Source organism: Miniopterus natalensis, chromosome 6, assembly GCF_054644295.1.
Source record: "Miniopterus natalensis isolate mMinNat1 chromosome 6, mMinNat1.hap1, whole genome shotgun sequence".
Classification (NCBI taxonomy): Eukaryota; Metazoa; Chordata; class Mammalia; order Chiroptera; family Miniopteridae; genus Miniopterus; species Miniopterus natalensis.
Window position 1 is genome coordinate 84,332,665 of NC_142086.1, and position 19,533 is coordinate 84,352,197.

Consider the following 19,533-nt stretch of genomic DNA (forward strand, 5'->3'; position numbering starts at 1 on the left):
AGCAATTAATAAATGTTAGTTCTTGTTACCGTTGTAATAAGCAAGGATTATTTTGTATGTATAAAGAAATATACACAAAGACATATGCAAATGATGACCAATAATGGCAAGGATGGTTACAATAAAGAGATTTTACAGAACCATAGAACAGGGGACATAACCCCTATGATCAACTCGATAAATATGGAAAAGGCTGAGCATTCTTGCCAACCATTTAAACCTGGGTTATGCCGTCATCCATAATCCAGAGAGCCACGTGGGTGTTCAAAGCCACAAAGCCCATCTGTCTCCTCAGAGGTCACTGGAGTTTATCAGCTGTTCTGTACCCTTAGCATGAGTCAGGAGGGTTCTGGAGAAATGTCTTCCTAGTTACGAGGACGGGCAATTTAGTTCAAAGATTAATAAACACAAAATAACACTTGAGAAGCATATGTCATGTCGAATGCAGAATGTATCTTCCAGAGGGAGGAGTAAAGCATCAGAGTATTCCTCACACAGACCAAGTTTCTCCAGCTGCTTTTTTGTTACTCATGGGCCAGGAGAGGGGACAAATTGTTGTGCCTGACACCAGATTTCAGGACTGGAAGTTTGGGGTGTGATTCATGTAGCTATATTTAATATTTGCAGAGTCACAGAGTAAGTACTACCAAGTCCAAGGAAGCCTTCACCCAGGGGGACCCTTTCTCTCCCAGATACCTGCTTACAGGCCCTTTCTTATAGGATGGTCTTGGTACCACAGATCGATTCACTGCACCCTTTGAATGGTGGTCCTGTGATTCTATAAAGACCAGTGCTGGCAAAACACATGCAGGTCTTTGGCATCAACTTAAGAATGTGTTGCTGCTATAAAGATAGGCATTTACTGCTCTTGACCTTGTGAAAGGTCTGTGACCAGTTCGGAGTTTTTAATTCCAGGGCCTCAGTTTCCTGTGCTCAAAAGGGTGGAATCCTGGAACCTGATATACATGAAAAAAAGGGGGGAAAGTCAGATTACTAAATATGTGTGGGTTTGTGATCATTAGGGTAGGATATTGTTTTTAAATCTTCTTATAATGTACTTGTAAACGTTGATGGCATAATATTTCAATAACAGATGACGTGACTTCATCAATTTCTACTTTAAAAGCTTTCACAGGAAAGAGATAAAGGGTAATGTGGCTAATAAAGGAAATGCTGATAAAGTACTAAAAAGAACAGAACACTTCTGATGGCTTCTCACTCCAACCGGGAGCATGGGAAATGAGCGAACACAAAATAAAACAGCTGGGTGGGCTCAAAGGAAATAAGAAAAGGTTTCTCCTCCCCCTGCATTCCCCCAAATAGAAACTAAGAGGAAAAATAAAACTGCTCAAATCATGATAGGGGAGCATTTAAGAATTCTAATATTGTAAATAGACATTCAGGCTGAGTTTTCCCTGCAAAGTGAGGACAGGAAATAAATCCTTAAGAATCAACTAAGAGACTAATAAAGCAAAAGGATATTTCCAGAGGTTTAAAGTAAATCGTTAAAAAACAAACAAAAAAACAACATAATGAAGACATTTTGTCAGACCTCATGTATGACAACAGATATACATACCAGGCTCTTCCCAAGATCAAATGAAATATAAAAACATCAGGACTCTTCTCCCTTTTCCCATCCCCCCCCCTTTTTTTACATTTACCTTCAAATGCAAGTTTGTTTATTTCTCTCCAATAAATCTGAGGGCTGCCTAATATAAAAGGAAACACACAAAATTAGACTTTTCTGTTTCTTAGTGTCAGTTGTAAAAAGCTTTGTCGTCTTGGTTATCATTTAAAAATTGTTTTGAAAAATTTCAAACGGATAGAAAGTTAGAAAGAAGTGTATTAGGAACGTGCTTACCCCCCTCTCTTCAGCGCTTACTAGCGCCTGGCAGCCTTTTTCCATCCATAGCCCCTGCCCACTCCCCCCACTCAGATTATCATGATGCAGATGCCAGACATCAGCTTCATTTCAGTTAGAATGCCTCAAAGATTAGAAACTTTTCAAAAAGTACATGAACCTTAATATCATTATGGCCTCTTCAAAGGAGAATAGTTCTTTAATTTCACCAGAATCCTGTCAATGGTCCATTTCCTTGATCTATAACTTTTTTTAGCAAGTTAGAATCAGGATCCAAAACCGGCCCATTCGCTGTGATTGATTTATTGATTGATGTGTCTCCAAAGACTCCTAAAATCTATGGGCACTGCCATGAGGGCCCCCTCTCTGGTCTTCCCTCTCTCTCCACCCTTCCCTCTGTCCCCCCCCCCCTCCCCCCACACCTCCCACCCGCCAAGGTCGGACCCAGGAACAGGTGCCTCCTCACCTTGCTCTCTCCTGTTCTCTCCAGGCTCTCCTGGCTCTGAGCATCTAGAAAAGATTTCAGGATCTAGGAGTGAATGGGAAAACTTTCTGAAGAGCCCCTCCAACAGGACTGAGGACCCACTTTCCCTTACTCCCCACTAGAGCCGGCACTGCCCACGGTGTAAGACATGTGAGGGACACTCTAGTGGGAAATTCCGTGTACATCTCAAGTAGCAGTGCGGGCCGTGCCATCGGTGCAGGACGCGTGGGAGCGGGCTTCGTGCGGGGAGTACAAGCAAAACTCAACCGCGAGCGGTTCATGCGATTACCTCCAGGGCGGCCGTAGGTTAAACCAGATCCTCCTTCACAGGCTCAGAAAGCTCTGCGACCAGAAGCCACGGCTGTGAAGCTAAGAAAGAACAAGCCGGATGTTCCTCTGCACCATTTCAAAGAGGAAAGCCACCGGGGAGCAGGCCATGTCAGTAAAGAGATGGAGGGACGACAGCAAGTCGGTATCCAGCCTGATGGCCAGCATGACGCCAGGACAGACACATCAGTGTCCCCTGTTCCTCAAGCTCAGGGGCCGGCTCACAGAGTTTGAGAGGGGCCTCCACCCGCCGCCTCCCCGCCCCACTCATCTCGTGGCGAGAAAGTGGCGGCCTGGGGGGCGCGGGGCTGGGCCCAAAGTCGGGGAATCGGTGGCCTGCGGTGCGTGGGAAGGCACAGGCCACCTGGCCGGTTCCAGGCCGGCCGGCCCCTGCCTGCCTTCCAGCAGGCCTGAGAGAGGCTTCGCGAAGTGTTTGTGGCGATCGGGAGGAAGTAACAGCAGCAAGAAAGGTCACCTGGTGTCAGCACCAGGCTGAACCTGGAGATGGCCCTGCAGGGGAGAAGGGCCTTTCCCTCTTCCCTCCTGGGTCCGCTGGCCGGGTCTGCGGAATAAACCGACAACAGGCAGCCTCCCGGAGAAGGGGTTCAGGTTTATTCATCTTTAATAGTTGTACGTGGCAATATCACAAGAAAAAAGTGAATAATAAACTGGCAAGATTTAAGAGCTCATATATCCTCCTAAAGGGGCAAGGGTAGGGTAGTGAGTTTAGGGGAGAGTAAATTTTAGGAGAGGTGAAGGGGACTTTGGAGGACTAGATGGGAGCTATCACAGCTTGTGACAGAGTTAGTGAGGGTGTGGTGCCGACGCCCAGTCTCCCATGGTAAGAGTCGCCTTCCCTGGGCAATGACATTCCTGGGGTGGCGGGCGATTTATGACAACTGAGTTCTTTTAGGAGGATCTGGCTTTAGGCAGATGCAGGGAATTCAGGGTAAGCCTCTCCCTGCATTTGCTGTTTTTCTAGTGCCTTCAGCTCAAAATAATCAATGTACCCAGGGTTGCATGTCCCGAAGTCCTTCACCATTAAATTCATTAAACATTTGTTAAGTACTTCTGTGTCACAAGAATACTTGGAGATTTCTTTTGCATTTAAATTAGACTTGCGTCTCAGACTATTTTCATTATCAACTCGTCTACCCTCCTCTTTTTATAGATAAGAACACTGGAGCCTAGAGAGGCGGAGGGCTCTCTCAGGGTCACCAGGGGTGGCAGTGGCAGATCGGGCACAGAACCCGCATGCCCGCAGTGCTCTGTCTTGACTTTATCACTCAGGAGAATCGGTTCTGTTCAGCTACCCAGGGATTTGTGCAGGAACAACTTCCATTTGTGGTTCAGATCACTGCCACAAGAATTCTCGGTAACAGGATTTCTTGGGCAGATGAGGGAAAGAGTCCCCACTGGGAACACATTTTAAGTGAAAATGTATGCCTCTCTGAGAAAAGGTGTTTAACCTGCTTCCTGGAGTGACTCGTGTGAGGAACACTTAGCAAGCACACGCTGACCCAATTAACAGGGGAAGGCATCCGCCTTCCACCCGGGCGGCCTGAGAGGGAAAGCAGCGACTTTTTAATAAGTACAAACAAATGCCAGCTCCATGTTTTGTTTGTTTGTTTATAAAGTTATACATGCCCATAGGAACAGTTTCAGGGGAACCTTCATGTAACCACGAGGTAATGTCTAGCACGTGAGCCATTCCATGGGACAATTGGAGCCTCATCTTCAAAACACTCAGTGTCTTAGAAAACAAAGCAAGGCCTGGTGGGGCAGGGACTCTTCTGGAATTTAAAACAACCAAATGCAAACTGAAATCTGATTAAGTCCTGAATGGAAAAAAAGATATCTAAGCAACATTTGGGGAACTGTTGAGGAAATTTGACTGTGGGTTGTATATCGATCCACATAGGGGATTATAGGGGATTATTATTAATTTCCTTAGGTATGATGTTGATATTCAGAGTATGGAGGAGAATGCCTTTGTTCTCAAGAGACATCAGCTGGAGTATTTATGAATGAAACATTGTGATGTTTTCAACTCACTTTAAGAGGTTCACACAAATAATAAGGGAAAATGTTACGCTAAGGTGGAATCCAGGTTGAGAGTATATGGGTATCCATTGTACTGTTCTTTCACTTTTATACAGATTTAGATTTTTTCAAAATACTAGTAAGGGGGAAAAGTCTAGCGGGGAAAATCTCATTACGAAGAACATGTGGTGTCCTGTTTCACGCACTTCCTGTTTCCCAGGGTATCTGCTTTCAATGTGTTTAGTTGCTTGTCCTGGTCTTTACCTCCAAATTTAAAAATAAAGGCGATACTGCTATTCGTCGACTCTATAATTTGAGATCTAACTAACAACTTTCTAGTCGAGTGGGTGACAGTTTTAGCTCTTTTGTGTTGAAATCCATATTCAACCTTTTCACTGTTATAACGAAACCATATAGGGCCATATGGTTAACAAAAGAGTATACAATGATTACAATTCCTGAATTGTAAAACTTACCTTTTTTATTGGACATGATGGCGTTAGTTCTTCAGTTGCTTTGTTTTTAATGAACTATTGTTAAAATGTTTTCTTCCCTAAAAATAACAGCTTTCTAAAATCCCACCCAATGCCATCTTCCCCTAAGTAATTTCCACCAGGCCCGTGTTCTTTCCTAGAACACCTCATGTGAAGCTCTCTGAAGGCCTGTTTGGGGCTGGACCACATGCTCCCCAGGTTTGTTGCACAAGTACTGTCTCACCTGGAACTTTCCTCCAGCCCTGCCCTGGGAATTCCCACTGCACCTCTCCTGTGTGGATCCCGGGTTCCTGGATCCCACTGTTTTCTGTCCTTGCTTTTCCTTATAGCTGTCTGTGTTTTGTTGAGGAGTTGAATTCCATTCCAATTCCTGACTGTGTGTGAGACCTTTTCCTCTCTAAAAACTCTTAGGCTATTTTCTTCTATGTGATGCCCTGACGTTGCACCACGTATTACTGGTTTATACACGCATTAGTCTTTTGTGTTTTCCATTATTTATCTCTTTAGTGCTTCCCAATGTTTCTGGCAGTTCTAGTCTCCTGTCAGCGATCCCTTTTCTTCAATTTCAAAAGTTCCTGTGGTATTTCATTGAGTACAGATCTGATGACGACAGAGTCTCCCAGTTTTTGTTTGCCTGTAAATGCTTTTATTTTGCTTTCATTTCTGAGGTGTATTTTCACTAGGCATAGAATTCTATGCTGTGAGGGTTTTTTTTGTTTGTTTTTTCCTTTTAGCACTCTACAGATGCAGTTCCATTATTTTATGGCTTCCATAGTTTCATTGAAAAATTAGCCATCTAATTGTAGCTTTTTAAAGATGTGTTTTTTTACTCTGTCTTTTTCTCTTTGTTTTTGGTTTTCAGCAGTCACAACATGATAAAATTAAACCTCAACCTAAATGCTGCTTCAAGTTTAATGAGAATGCTCAAAGGATTGTTATTTATGTCAGGAAAAAGATAAAGATGCCCTGTATCATAACTATTACTTGAGAGTTTTCTGAGGGTACAGGTTTATATAATTTTTATTTGCAGATGATATGATTATTTACACAGAAAGCCCAAAAGGATTGAATGAATTTCCTTGTATGTATTCTGCTTGCAGTTTGCTAAGCTTCTTGAATCTGTAGTTTCATGCGTTTCATTCCTGGCCACTATCTCTTCAACCCTGGCTTCTGCCCTTGTCTCTTTCTCTTTCCACCTAGGAGACCTTCTGCTATGTTCCACAAGTCTCTTATGTCAAGTTCTGTTCTTTTTTTCTCAGTGAGCTTCAGTTCGGATATTTTCCTACTGATCTTTAATTTTATGATTTTTATCTTTTATCCAGTTTTCTGTTTAATTCTTCCCATAAGTTCTTTATTTTCTTTTCATTTTGAAAGCAGTCACTGTTTATTTCTAATAACCATGGTAGATACCTATAGTTCATCCTTCTAATAAGCCTGTCAATCAAGTCTTCCCTGTTGCCAGCATCTCCACCTCCTATGAAATGGGTGGCCTTTTCCTTCATCCCACTTCATGGAGAAGATAAATTGAAGGGCCCCAAGAAGTTGTTTGCTTCTTTGAAGCATTTTCTAACAGTATAGATCTCAGGAACCAGATCCTCCATGCAGAGATGCCATGTTTACCAAGAGATCAAGAAATCAACGTGCTGTCTGTAAGGGCAATTCGCCTTTTGTTGATTATGCTTATGGGTCAATTCATTTATGGGCTTCAGGTTTGGGTACCCCCATGCAATATGTGGTTCCACAATCCGCAGTGTGTTAGTTGAAGCCTAATTGAGCTTAACAAAGATGCCACTGAAGAGCCAGTGAAGGCACAGAAGCTGCAGCACCTTGCAGACCTTTGGGCTCACACCTCTAATCCTGGTGACAAATGACAATTTGGGTTCCGCAGGTCCATAGAAGTCCCAGCTCTTCTTGCCGTCCTAGCCATGCTTGTCTCAGTTCTGTACGTCGCCCGTATTCCTTGTGACAGTGCTTAGCTTTGTCGTAGATGAGCTTCCCCCATGCCTTTCGAAGCATCTTTTGGGCCAACTTCTTTCTCAGGTGCGTGACCTTCAGCTCGGCGACATGCCTTCAGTTTCACTGAAGGGTTTCTGCACAGCGGCACCTCCTCCTCTGCACCCACATGGTCCCAGCCAGAAGACTCTTCCCGTAAGTCCTTAATATCAGTCATTACATTTTTTATCTCAAGGTTGTGCATGTTTCCTTTTATAGATTTCATCTATAAATGAGTTTTATATTGAAAAATACCGTGAAAAATAAGAGAATCCTTTTTATATAAATTGTGTGACATATATAATAAAAGATAAATACATTTTTAAAAAGACTATGTAATTAATAATCAATGAAAATGTGAATAAAGGATAGAAGCAGACCAACAAGTAATTCAGATACTGGAATTAGCGGACAAGGACTTTGACTATGAATACCATGTAAAGGTAGATGGGGGAGAAGACGAACAAATTAAGTGACAAGTGGAGAGTTTCAAGTAGCAGTGCGGGCCGTGCCATCGGTGCAGGACGCGTGGGAGCGGGCTTCGTGCGGGGAGTACAAGCAAAACTCAACCGCGAGCGGTTCATGCGATTACCTCCAGGGCGGCCGTAGGTTAAACCAGATCCTCCTTCACAGGCTCAGAAAGCTCTGCGACCAGAAGCCACGGCTGTGAAGCTAAGAAAGAACAAGCCGGATGTTCCTCTGCACCATTTCAAAGAGGAAAGCCACCGGGGAGCAGGCCATGTCAGTAAAGAGATGGAGGGACGACAGCAAGTCGGTATCCAGCCTGATGGCCAGCATGACGCCAGGACAGACACATCAGTGTCCCCTGTTCCTCAAGCTCAGGGGCCGGCTCACAGAGTTTGAGAGGGGCCTCCACCCGCCGCCTCCCCGCCCCACTCATCTCGTGGCGAGAAAGTGGCGGCCTGGGGGGCGCGGGGCTGGGCCCAAAGTCGGGGAATCGGTGGCCTGCGGTGCGTGGGAAGGCACAGGCCACCTGGCCGGTTCCAGGCCGGCCGTCCCCTGCCTGCCTTCCAGCAGGCCTGAGAGAGGCTTCGCGAAGTGTTTGCGGCGATCGGGAGGAAGTAACAGCAGCAAGAAAGGTCACCTGGTGTCAGCACCAGGCTGAACCTGGAGATGGCCCTGCAGGGGAGAAGGGCCTTTCCCTCTTCCCTCCTGGGTCCGCTGGCCGGGTCTGCGGAATAAACCGACAACAGGCAGCTTCCCGGAGAAGGGATTCAGGTTTATTCATCTTTAATAGCATGTACACAGGGCATACTAGGGGAAAAAAGTGAATCCTCCAATAGGGGTGAGATTTGAGAGCTTGTAGACCATTTTACTAGGGAAGGGATGAGGGGATCTATCCAATTCAAGGGAGAGCAAGTAGCTTTAGTTTGAAACAAAATTTGCCTGGGTGTGGCTTCCTCTCCTGCGATGAGTCTTCGGGGGGTGGGAGGGGGATTTCAGACAACTGAGCTCCTTTAGAAGGGCCTGGTTTTGGGCAGATGAGGGGAGTTCAGGGTAGCCTCTCCCTACATTGGCTGTTTCTCTAGTGCTTCAGCTCAAAATCATCAATGCACCAAAGCAGCATTTTGGAATGACATGTCCTGAACTTTCATGAGAAACAGCCTTTACACAGACTATCTCCTCCTCTTTTAACTCTCATCTCCAGCTCAGGCTCCCAAAGGTGCCCAGGCCCCACAAAAGCTCCACAGTAGAGGCCTCCGTCTGCCAACATGAGGATGGCAGGACTGGTGTGACCCCCTGGGCTGCTGTTCACATGGAGCTGGTGTCCTCCTGTGCTCTTTGTACAAATAAACCTGAGACAGGATCTGTCAAAAAAAACCCAAAACACAAACAAAAAAACCCTGGACAAGCTAGAGGTACACCAAGTGTCATTTGAAATATGTGACAGAAATCAAGCCGTAGGAATTAGGCGAGAGAAAGTCGAATGAGAAGGGATGGTGAGAGTGGTTCTCGAGGACTTTGGGAAGGAAGGACGGACCCAGGTTCTTGCTGGACGTCCATTAGGCTCCTGGTACTCCCGGGTTACTGCTGCATGTTTGCTTATGAACTGAGAAGTGGGAGGAAACCTGTTTTGTGATATTTCAAAGATTTAGGACCTGGATAATTAGAGAGAAACTATAGGGACTTAGGGTCTGTTTGTTGCCCTGATTACCTATAATTTATTGTAGAAAATTTGAGAAAAGGTACAAAGAAGGTAAATATCACCTATAATTGTACCACCCAGGACTAAACCTTATGCAAATTAATTTTAATATATATTGTTTATTTACAAAATTGATGTCACAGAAAATCCACTACTTTAAAACTTCTTTTATCATCAAACTGTGATCGTTTTTCTTATGCCTTGAAATATATATGTTTTGGAGAGAAAGAAGAAGGGAGAAAGAGGGAGAGAGAGAAATCAACTTGCTATTCCCCTTTATTTATGCATTTGTTGGTTGATTCTTGTATGTGTTTGAGAATGTGGAAGTAGTCACTAATTTTTTTGTTTTCTTGGAAGGAGAATGACTCTTGGGAGAGGCTTCAAAAGTGAAAATTTGAATACAGTCCTCTTATTATTTCTATCAGGGCCCCATATTTATACAGTGATCTGCAGTTCATAAAGATGATAATGAATCCCCTTTTAAAATGAGGAAACATTCAAAGAAGTTAAGTAAACCACCCAAGTTCCTACAGGTAGGAGGTAGTTGAGACTAGATAGATCTCTGTATTCTTGGTCCTCACAACCGCTTTTTTCCAGCTGCTATGATGACTATTCAGGTCACCAATCCCTTCTAGAAAGTCCAGACTCACAGAACATCGGCTATGCCTTCCTTCATTGCAAGAAAATGAAAATGTTCCTAATGACTAATGTGAACAAAATGTCACCATATATTTAACAGGTAAGGTATCCTGTGTGTCATCGCTACCCCACAGCAGTGACTCCGTGATTAGGATTTTGACAGGTAAGGGTGGGGCTCCTTCCCACTCTGACATCCTGTGACTCTGTGGTGTCTCAGGTGGCATCTGCTCAGGACAGGGCTCCCTTTCTTAGCAGTCTGAATTAATACACCGCACATTTGGGCTCATTGCCTCATGTATACTTTTGGCTCCATCAACTCGCAACTGTGGCTTCGACCCTCCGCTCTCCCCGTCTAGCTGCAAAACACATTGCCTAGGAATTTATTCCTGTTTCCGGCACCCACCCTGAATCCTTGCCTTTAGCCTGGTCCTTTGGGGCTGGACAATGCAGAAGGGAATGTCAAGGTCTCCTTTTGGCTACAGGACAGCCCAGCACCATCTTCAGGGGACCAGCTGCCTGCTTCCAGCCAGAGCAAGTCGAGGGGCCTGTGATGCCGACCGGCCGAAAGGCGCCGGGATTCAACCCCCGACTAGAGGCACTGTGGCCCCTCCCCCGTTGCAGCCTGCCCCCCAGGCGCCCCCCGGCTTCAGGAAGCCTGCGCCCTTGCTGAGGGAGAGGAGAGGAAGGCCGGAAGCAGATGGCCATCCCCTTTCAGCCCGTGAAGCCTATTCCTCTTGCTTTTAACCGTTTCCTGGTTTTCTTCGCTTGCCTACTGGAGCCGGGTCTTGCTGTTTAGCAATCCTGTGGTAGCTCCATTCTTTCGAAAACATTTATTTGGTGCCCAGTATATGCTAAGGACTAGGGGTAAAAAACAAAAAAGCAAAAAGCCAAGCCAAGTGAGGGAAGTCTCTGCCCTTGTAGAGCTTCTTTTTCTCCTGGCGATGGAGAGGAAATCTGCAATGAAGATGCAGCGAGGTAGAGGCTTTGAGGAGAGAATGAGGCCTCGAGGGTGGAACAGCCGCCTGGAAGGATCCAGGGGGTCCTGTGTGCTCACAGCCTCAACTGGGAAGCCCCAGCGCAGAAGGCCTGCTGGAGGGGCCAGTCACGAAGGGCTCCCAGGACACACTACCAAGTAGGAGTGCTATCCCCAAAGCAGTGAGGAGTCCTCCAGGTTGCAGCAGGCAGTGATGTGATCCTGAACTTGAGACTCTCCTGCAGCCTGGAGGAGGGGGAAGGGAGATAAGGAGGCTGGGAGTGGCTTTCAGTCTATTATTATTTTCTGTTCTTTTTGGGTTTTCCAAGCCATGTACTTGGATTGGTTTTATTTGAAAAATAAACAGTGCTTATCTGGGCAATGAGAGTAGTGGCGCCTTTTGTCTTATATGCTTTATGTTATAGATTTAAAAAGGTAATGTAATAATTTTTGATCTTATTAATTTTTCCCGGATTTATTCAGATATAATTGACAAACAACACTGCATAAGTTCACGGTGCACAGCATGCTGATTTGACTTGCATATATTGTGAAATGGCCACCACAATGTTAACATCCATTACCTCATAGAGTTAAAAAACAATAAAAAAAGAAAATAAATGCTTTTTTTTTTTCCTTGTGATGAGAACCCTTAGGATTTAAGCTCTTAACAACTTTCGTACAGGGTGGGGTGAAAGTAGGTTTACAGTTGTTCGTATGGAAAATAATACAATAAGTAATAAATAATAATGTAAGAATAAACTCTCACATACTTACAACTGTAAACCTGCTTCTGCCCACCGTGTATATACCATACAGCAGCGTTTACTATAGTCATCATCACGGTGTACATTACGTCTCTAGTATTACATCTTAAAACTGGAAGTTTGTACCTTTTGACCTCCTTCATTCAATTTCCCCTACCCCCAGCCAACTTTTGCGTTTAAAAATTTGTGAGTAAGTTTAGACATGGGAATGCACAGACATGCCCGCTGTCCTTCATAAATATACTTTGGCTCCTCGACCTTGCCCTTAAGCTGTTAACAGTGCATGCAGGTAGAAGGCTATTATTTCTGCATTTGGGACCGTGAACCCTGGGAAAGAAGATTCTTACTAAGAAGGGCTGTGGTTAACTGGGCTCAAATGATAAACAAACAAGAACAACAGAGCCTAGCACCTATTTCTACACAGGGGCCTCTCATGGAAACTGCATCTCAGGGAGAAGCCTGCACTAAACCACCTGTCTCTGCACCTTTCTGCCAGGAGCCAGCCCTTATAGAGGGGTCCCTGGGATCCTATCTCAACCAATGGGAGTGAGACTGTCCCCATCCAATCAGAGCTGTGCAGCTATATCCCCCCCCATCAACATCTTCATGGGCCAATCAGAGCAGCTCATTTCTGACCAATCAGGACAGTGCCTTTTGGGCCAATCAAACTTTGACAATTTGAAGTCCTCATTTGCATGAGGCCAGAGCAATCAGGGACCAGAAGCAGGGACTCCCGGCTAAGCCAGCTCCCCTGTGGCCCTGAGAGTGCCCTTCCCCTTCCCGCGGAGACTGGAGGCTGCGTTTTGCGGGCAGAGCTGAACCGCCCAAGGTGTAGCCCCTGAGCGGAGTGGAGAGACTGGAAGGGAACAGACCGGACCAGCACGGAGCAGAGCTGTCTAGCTGGAGAGGGGCTTGGCCCCAGGACTGCCTCACAGCCTTGCTCTATCACAATTACTCTGTTTTGCACTTAATAAAGTTTCCTTCTTCACTGTACCCCAAATTGGGGCGATTCCTGTTCGCATTGAATTGGCGCCTACATAAGTTGACAGGATGTAGAAGTTAATAGACTTGTCCACACAAAGGTCCTGCCCAAATCCAACAAGAATGCCCATATCCATGTAGTTTCTCAAGCCCGAGGTACCCGGGGTGAGCTGAGGACTGTGCGGGGACACTGGTTTAAGAAACACTGCTGTAATAGAACTAACTAGCTACGAGGTGATCGCTAACATTACTGAATCTCTTCAGTGGAACTCTCTTCTTCCACCTTTGCTGACAGATTGCAATAATCTGTCCTTGTCTTAGAGAAACTCCATCCGTTTTAAGATCAGAAGAGAACATTTCCCGCTTCTATAAAGTCACTGGACAGCCTCCGCTAAAGTCGTATGATTGCCAAAAACCTCATATGGGATGGAGGAAAACTGGAAGAAAATAGCAGGCGCTCATCATTCATTTAAAAAGTACAAAACAATATTTAAGGCATGTCAGATATGGTGCTAGGGACACAAACATGAACATACAAGATCCTTGCCCTAAAAGCACTTATAGTTGAGAAACAGGCATGCAAATACAATATAATAAAGTAATACCACTACTGTGACCACATAAATATCTTTTGAACTGAATCAAAGTAAAATAGGAAATATGTTGGAGACAGTAGCAGTTAATGCACATATCAATACTATAGGAATAGTAAATGTGTCTATACACACCTAGGAGATAAAAGCCTAGGAGATAAGCCAAAATTCTCAAGAACTGTTAAGTAAACTTTGTAGATTTCTGTGCCTCCTAGGTAATTTTATTTATTATTTATTTATTATTATTTATTTATTTATTTTTATTTATTTATTTATTTATTTATTTATTTATTTATTTATTTATTTATTATTTCAAAGCATCATTTTATTCACAACAGCCAAAAACAGGAAGCAATCCAAACGTCCATCCACAGGTTAATAATAAAAAAACGTGATACATTCACACACTGGAACACTGCTCAGCAATAAAAAGAAGTAACAATTTAATATTGATACATGCTATGACATAGATTAGCCTCAAAAACGCTATACTAAGTGAAAGGTAGACACAAAATATTGTATATTGCATAATCCCATTTATATGAAGTGTACAGAAATGGCAAATTTATATAGATGGAAGTAGATCAGTGGTTGCCTGGGCTAACTTTGGGAATGGGGATGGACTGTAAAGGAGCACAAAGCACTTTTTGGGGTGATGGAAATGCTCTAAATCTGGATTGTTGTGGTAGCTGCAGGACAATAAATTTACTAAAAATAATTGAATTGTATACTAACAACGGGTGAATTTTATGGCATATACAGGGAACCTCAATAAAGCTTTTTTTTTTTTTTTTAAAGAATCATAGCCCTGGCTAGCGTGGCTCAGTTGGTTGGGCATCATCCTATGCACCAAAATGTTGCTGGTTGGATTCTCAGTGATGCCATGTGCCTGGGGGACAACTGATTGGTTTCACTCTCACATCGATGTTTCTCTCTCTCCCCCTTCCCCTCTCTCTAAAAATCAATTTAAAAAAGAAAAAAAGAATCATAGGTACAGGGATCACAATATTGAGATATTTTAGGGACATTTTATTATTCCAGCTGGGGGTAAATCTGCAATAGGTTCAAGTCTGAGTGCTGTATCCAAGTCTCTACCTGTGGTAGGCTGGGTAATGGCCCCCAAAGATGCCTCCTACCTAATTTTAAATTCCAGGTACTTAACTGTTTTTCACAGTTTCATTAGGACATTTTCCCCCAACCTGTTAATTTCAAGGAAGCTAGGATATATGGATGAATCAATATATTAAAGTGTATTTCTTTTCAATTCTTGCCAAAATGTTGCAAAATACTGTTTCAAGATATTCCAAAACGGTGTCAAATATACTTTAACAATTTTACATTTTCTATTTAACCTTTAAGTTGATGTCACAAAAAAGGAAAATGTTAATGATAATTCATGAAATAAAATTAGTAAACGTTCTTACATGATAGGAAAGTAATGAATACAGTCCTCCTTTTTAAAGACGGCACCATTAAGAACCACATCTGTCCTAAAACCACCTTGTGAGCAACCATATGATGCTGGGAGCCTGGGGGCAGAGCACCTGGTCCAGGTCAGAGGAGCTGGGGAGCGTGAGGGCAGTGAGGCTGAGCGGGGAAGGCCTGGGCCAGATGCCCCTGGACATGGTTAGGGGTGGAGATAAACTGGGGTGATGGGTGTCTGGTGTTGGGACCATACATTAGCCTAACAACAGCAGCCTTCCTTTTTTCTTTCTTTTGCAGTAAAAATTGGAAAAAGAAATCAATAAAAAAAAAGTAATATCTCTTCCCCCTCCCCTAAATGAGCATGGGATATACACAGGCAGGGCACAAACAGCCAAAAAACATATGTACAAAAAGAAGACATTAAATGGGCAAAGAAATGCAGATTAAAACAAGAGTGGGAAAAAGTCTTTCTCGCATACGATTTTCAGGAGTGCAAACTGGTGGAATCATTTCTGAGGGAGAGTTTGGCAACATGAATCAAAGATCTTCAGGGATTTATGCTCTTATCCCAGGAATAACTGGACAGGTATGTAAAATGTATATACGCAATGTCTACGCAGCTTTATAACAACAAAAGGGAGAAAAACTCCCCTTAAAAATAGAGGGGCAATTAAATGAATTATGGCCCATTCAATTGATGGAATACTTGTACCTGTTAAAATAATCATCTAAGTTTCAGCCGATTAACACAAAAATCTGTTCATAATTGTAAGTTTAAAAAAGGCATAAAAGGTACCTATGGGTGTTGGGCGTGTCTGTGCCTGTTCTCGTCCGCCTAAGAAAGTCAGGAGGATATGTGCCAACAGGCAGGCATTGGTAAGGCTTATCTCTGGGCGGTATCTTTGTTTTTCCATATTGTAAAACTGTTTCTAATGACCATATATTTCTTTCATATTTTTTGTGTTTGGGCCTCGGGTGTAGAGAATTGAGTATTAACTTCTTGATTCATAGCATACTATCATGATGTCTGTTTAAATAAGGCCCCTCTTTATTTTAACTTAGTTTCTTTTTAATCTGTTTGATATACATGACTTTAAAAAAATACTTTAATTGCTTTATAGAGAGAGAGAAACATCCATGTGAAAGAGGGACATTGATCGGCTGCCTCCTGCACGCCCCCCGCCTGGGATCGAGCCGGCAACCTGGCCATGAGCCCTGACTGGGAATCGAACCAGCCACCTTTGGGTGTATGGGACAACGCCCAACCGAACGAGCCACACCAGCCAGGGCTACATGAGTAACTTTTAAAATCACACCCCAAAACAAAGCTTGTACAAGGGGGAGCAATCAAGGACCTTCCCCCCGAGTCTGCAGGAAGCGCAGCCGCGTCCGGTTCTGGCCCCCCGTCCAGGGATGAGCTGTGAGCGGTCGTCGGCCTGCTCACCTGGTGTCACCGCAGCCACAGGAATGTTTCGGCCGTAACTCCCAGCGGGGTGGGCTCCTGACCTTTCGGGCTTAGTGCAGTACACCACCAAGAGCAGTCACGACCCCGCGTGGATCCAAGCAAACCCCCACCATGGCTTGGATCGGTGTGTTGCTTTGCTAGGGCTGATATAACAAAGCACCGCAAAGCAGGTGGCTTCAACCACATCAATTTACTGTCTCAGAGCTCTGGAGTCTAGAAGTCCAAGAGCAAGGCGTTGGGGACGTCGATTCCTTCTGAGGACTGTGAGGGTGAATCTATTTCATCTTCTCTCCCAGCCTCCGCCAGCCTCGGGCGTTCCTCGGCTTATAGATGGCCATCTCCTTGTCTCCACATTGTCTTCCCTGCGTGAATATGTTTCTGTCTAAATTCCCCTTCATAAGGACACTAGTCATATTGGATTAGGGCTCACTCTGACATGTTAATTACCTCTATAATGACCTCATCTCCAAGTAATCGTGGATCAACTTGGTGTGGTGGAGACAGGCTTTGCAATTATGCCTTGGGTTTGAATCTCAGCATTACCACTTTATTGGTGGTGTGATCTGGGGGAAGTTACTCAGGACTTGTTTCCTCATCCGTATAATGGGGATGTAATGTTGCTGTGAGGATTAGAGATACCCTAGAATGCACTGGACAAGTGCTGGCTGTTATTATGGGTGAGTTGAGGGTCAGTGCATGTGATGAAGAGATTCTTAAATGAGAGCAAGAATTTAATTGCTGAACCTGGTCAACACTAAACTGGCATCTGTACCTGAGTCCTTCCTGCCTACGTGCTCACTTGTTCATAATTTACAGTTTACTTTTTAGGTAAAGCCTATATAAAACTATTTTACAACATTCCAATCTGGACACAACAACGGGGACAGTTCATTGATCAATGCCGAGTAAGGCTCTCACACCGGGGGTGGGGGGTGGAGTATGGTGGAGGGAAGGGCGCGGCCTTCTAGACACGAAGGCCAGCAATGCCTTCTATTACTGCGTGATTATAAGCTCAAGATTTTGCCTCACTCTTATAATCTAGATTGATTTGACTGAAGACAAGGACACATTTCTTTATAAGGACTAGTATCCTTATAAAGGGGAATTTAGAGAGAAGCATATACACGCAGGGAAGACAATGTGAAGACAGGAAGATTGCCATCTATAAGCCAAGGAATGCCTGAGGCTGGCAGAAGCTGGGAGGGAGGAAGGGATAGATTCCCCCTGTCATATCCTCTCCAGGTTACCTAGAAGATTAATTATGCAAGCTGCCTTCATTTTCAGCAACAAAAATTTGACTGACATTTAACTTAGTGTTAAATGTTGCCAATACTCAAGTGTTCCCACAGAAGTGAAACTGGCCAAGGGGGTGGGGGTGGGGAAGGGAGAGAAGCAGGAGGAAAGAGTTGTACAGGTGGAAGTGTGAGTTTGGGGGGAATTAAGGTAGTCATCTCTCACCTCAATAGGGACACTCTTGGCCACTTCCTTCAAAACAGTCTAGTTGAGTGTGGACTTTAATTACATTAGCAGGGTGATTTTGAAAAAGTCAGCAATCCAAAAGAACTTTGACAGTCACGACAAATTTTGGTAACACGGAGAATCAGTCTTTATGGTAGTAAGCTATTTGCTTGACTACTTTTTGCATAATTTATTTTAGGTTTAGTCTGGTTTCTTTCAGGGCCTGTTAATTTGAATGGTTGCCTTAGTGTATCAATGATTTAATTACTGAAGGGGGTAAACATTTGTTGGAAACCGTTTTAAAGCAACTATCTTTCCTTGAGTCACATAGGATAGACACTAGTATTTATTGCAGGGTTTTCTTTATGCCTATAAGATTGTATCTGTTGCTACTGTATTTGTGAGCAGTTTTAGCTTAAAAAATGGTATGGGCACTGTCATATGATGGCAAAACCAAGCTTAGAAATCAATAAATTAGTGATTTGGTGTAACATAATATCTGTATTATCCTTTTAAGCATAACATTTAAGTTTCATTTTATTAGGTTTGGTACCAAATACAGTTTTTAGCGATTGGCGGTCTGCTGATTACAAAGTAGCCAGCACAGCATGGCTACTAGTATAGCTAGGTTTTAATACCTGAGAAGCACACCTAGCAACATTCATGCAGAAAGGGGGAGATATAACAAAAATAAATGAAAGCTAGAATGTTAATAAAGAATTGTGGGCGAATTCAGAATCTGGAAACTGAGATGGTGCATGAAAAAGAAAAAGAGGGTGTTGGGCGACAAAAATACGGTCATAGCGACAGGATTAATTTAAGCGGTATTCCGACAGAGAAGGCTGCCTTCGGAAAGGTGGGTAGCGTTTGAAATAGGTGGAAAACCTGGGAGTGTGCACAGCCTAAAAGTTTTTATGATGGCTCCGTCCATAATTCCTGAACGTTGGCACTGGCTGCTGCACAAACCGAGCGGCATGGTTTAATCAAGGTGTCAGCCGCAGGGGCATCCCGGATTCCGGCGAAGCGTCCGGAATTCCTGAGATGTCTGAAACGCGGAGGCGGCCTCTTCCCCAACCCCCGCCGCGGCCTCCGTGGGCATTTTCCGGCGAGGGGGGCACGCCAGCCCTTCCAAGAACAGTTTAAACGCGCGGACGTGCGCCCCCGGGCCACCTTCCCGCGGCCGGCGCGCTCCCCGGGGATGAAGGTGAGAGCCCGGGGCTCGGGCGCGCGGGGGTGGGCTTCCCGGGTCCCCGCGCGGCCGCAGAGCCCGGCCCCCTCCCCCCGGCGCGGGCGGGGCTGCGGGCGCAGGACGCGGAAGCGCGGGGCTCCGGGGGCGGAGGCGCAGAGGCCGCGCGCGCTCCCCGGGCCGCAGTCGGCGCGGGCGCGGGGCGCGGCCAGGCAGCCCGGGAGGCGGCGGGCTCTCGCGAACAGGCCGGGCCGCCGCCTCGCCCCCCCTTCCTCTACCCTTCCCCTTCCCTCCCTCTGCCCGGCCGTCCCCCTCCTCTCCCCTCCCCGGAGCAAATCACGCGCCCTCCTCTGACACTCGTAGCGGGCCCGAGCTCCGAATTTATCCTTCACGTGACCTGAGGGGGTTGGGTGGTTGGTTGGCGACCCAGGGGGAGATGGAAAGGAGGGAACGGAATCTGCCGTTGCCCGAGCAACAGGCCCCGCCCACCGGCTTGGGCCGGGGGGCGGGAGGAGGACGTCAGCACGTCAGCCGGGGTTTTGCGTTTTGATTGACAGTTGCTATAGCGACCGGGTCGGTCCGTCGCCATTTTGTTGGTTGGTTTTTTTTTAAACCCTTTCGCTTCCCGCCCGAATAATAATAAAAAACCCCATTGGAGTGAGGCGGGGGTGGTGG

At 45.1% G+C, this 19,533-nt stretch overlaps 1 pseudogene; it reads right to left on the bottom strand.

Annotated features, from left to right (window-relative positions):
• Positions 1 to 6,698: 6,698 nt before the first annotated feature.
• On the bottom strand, positions 6,699 to 7,228 carry LOC107543517 (large ribosomal subunit protein uL30 pseudogene; annotated as a pseudogene).
• Between the last annotated feature and the right edge of the window lie 12,305 nt (positions 7,229 to 19,533).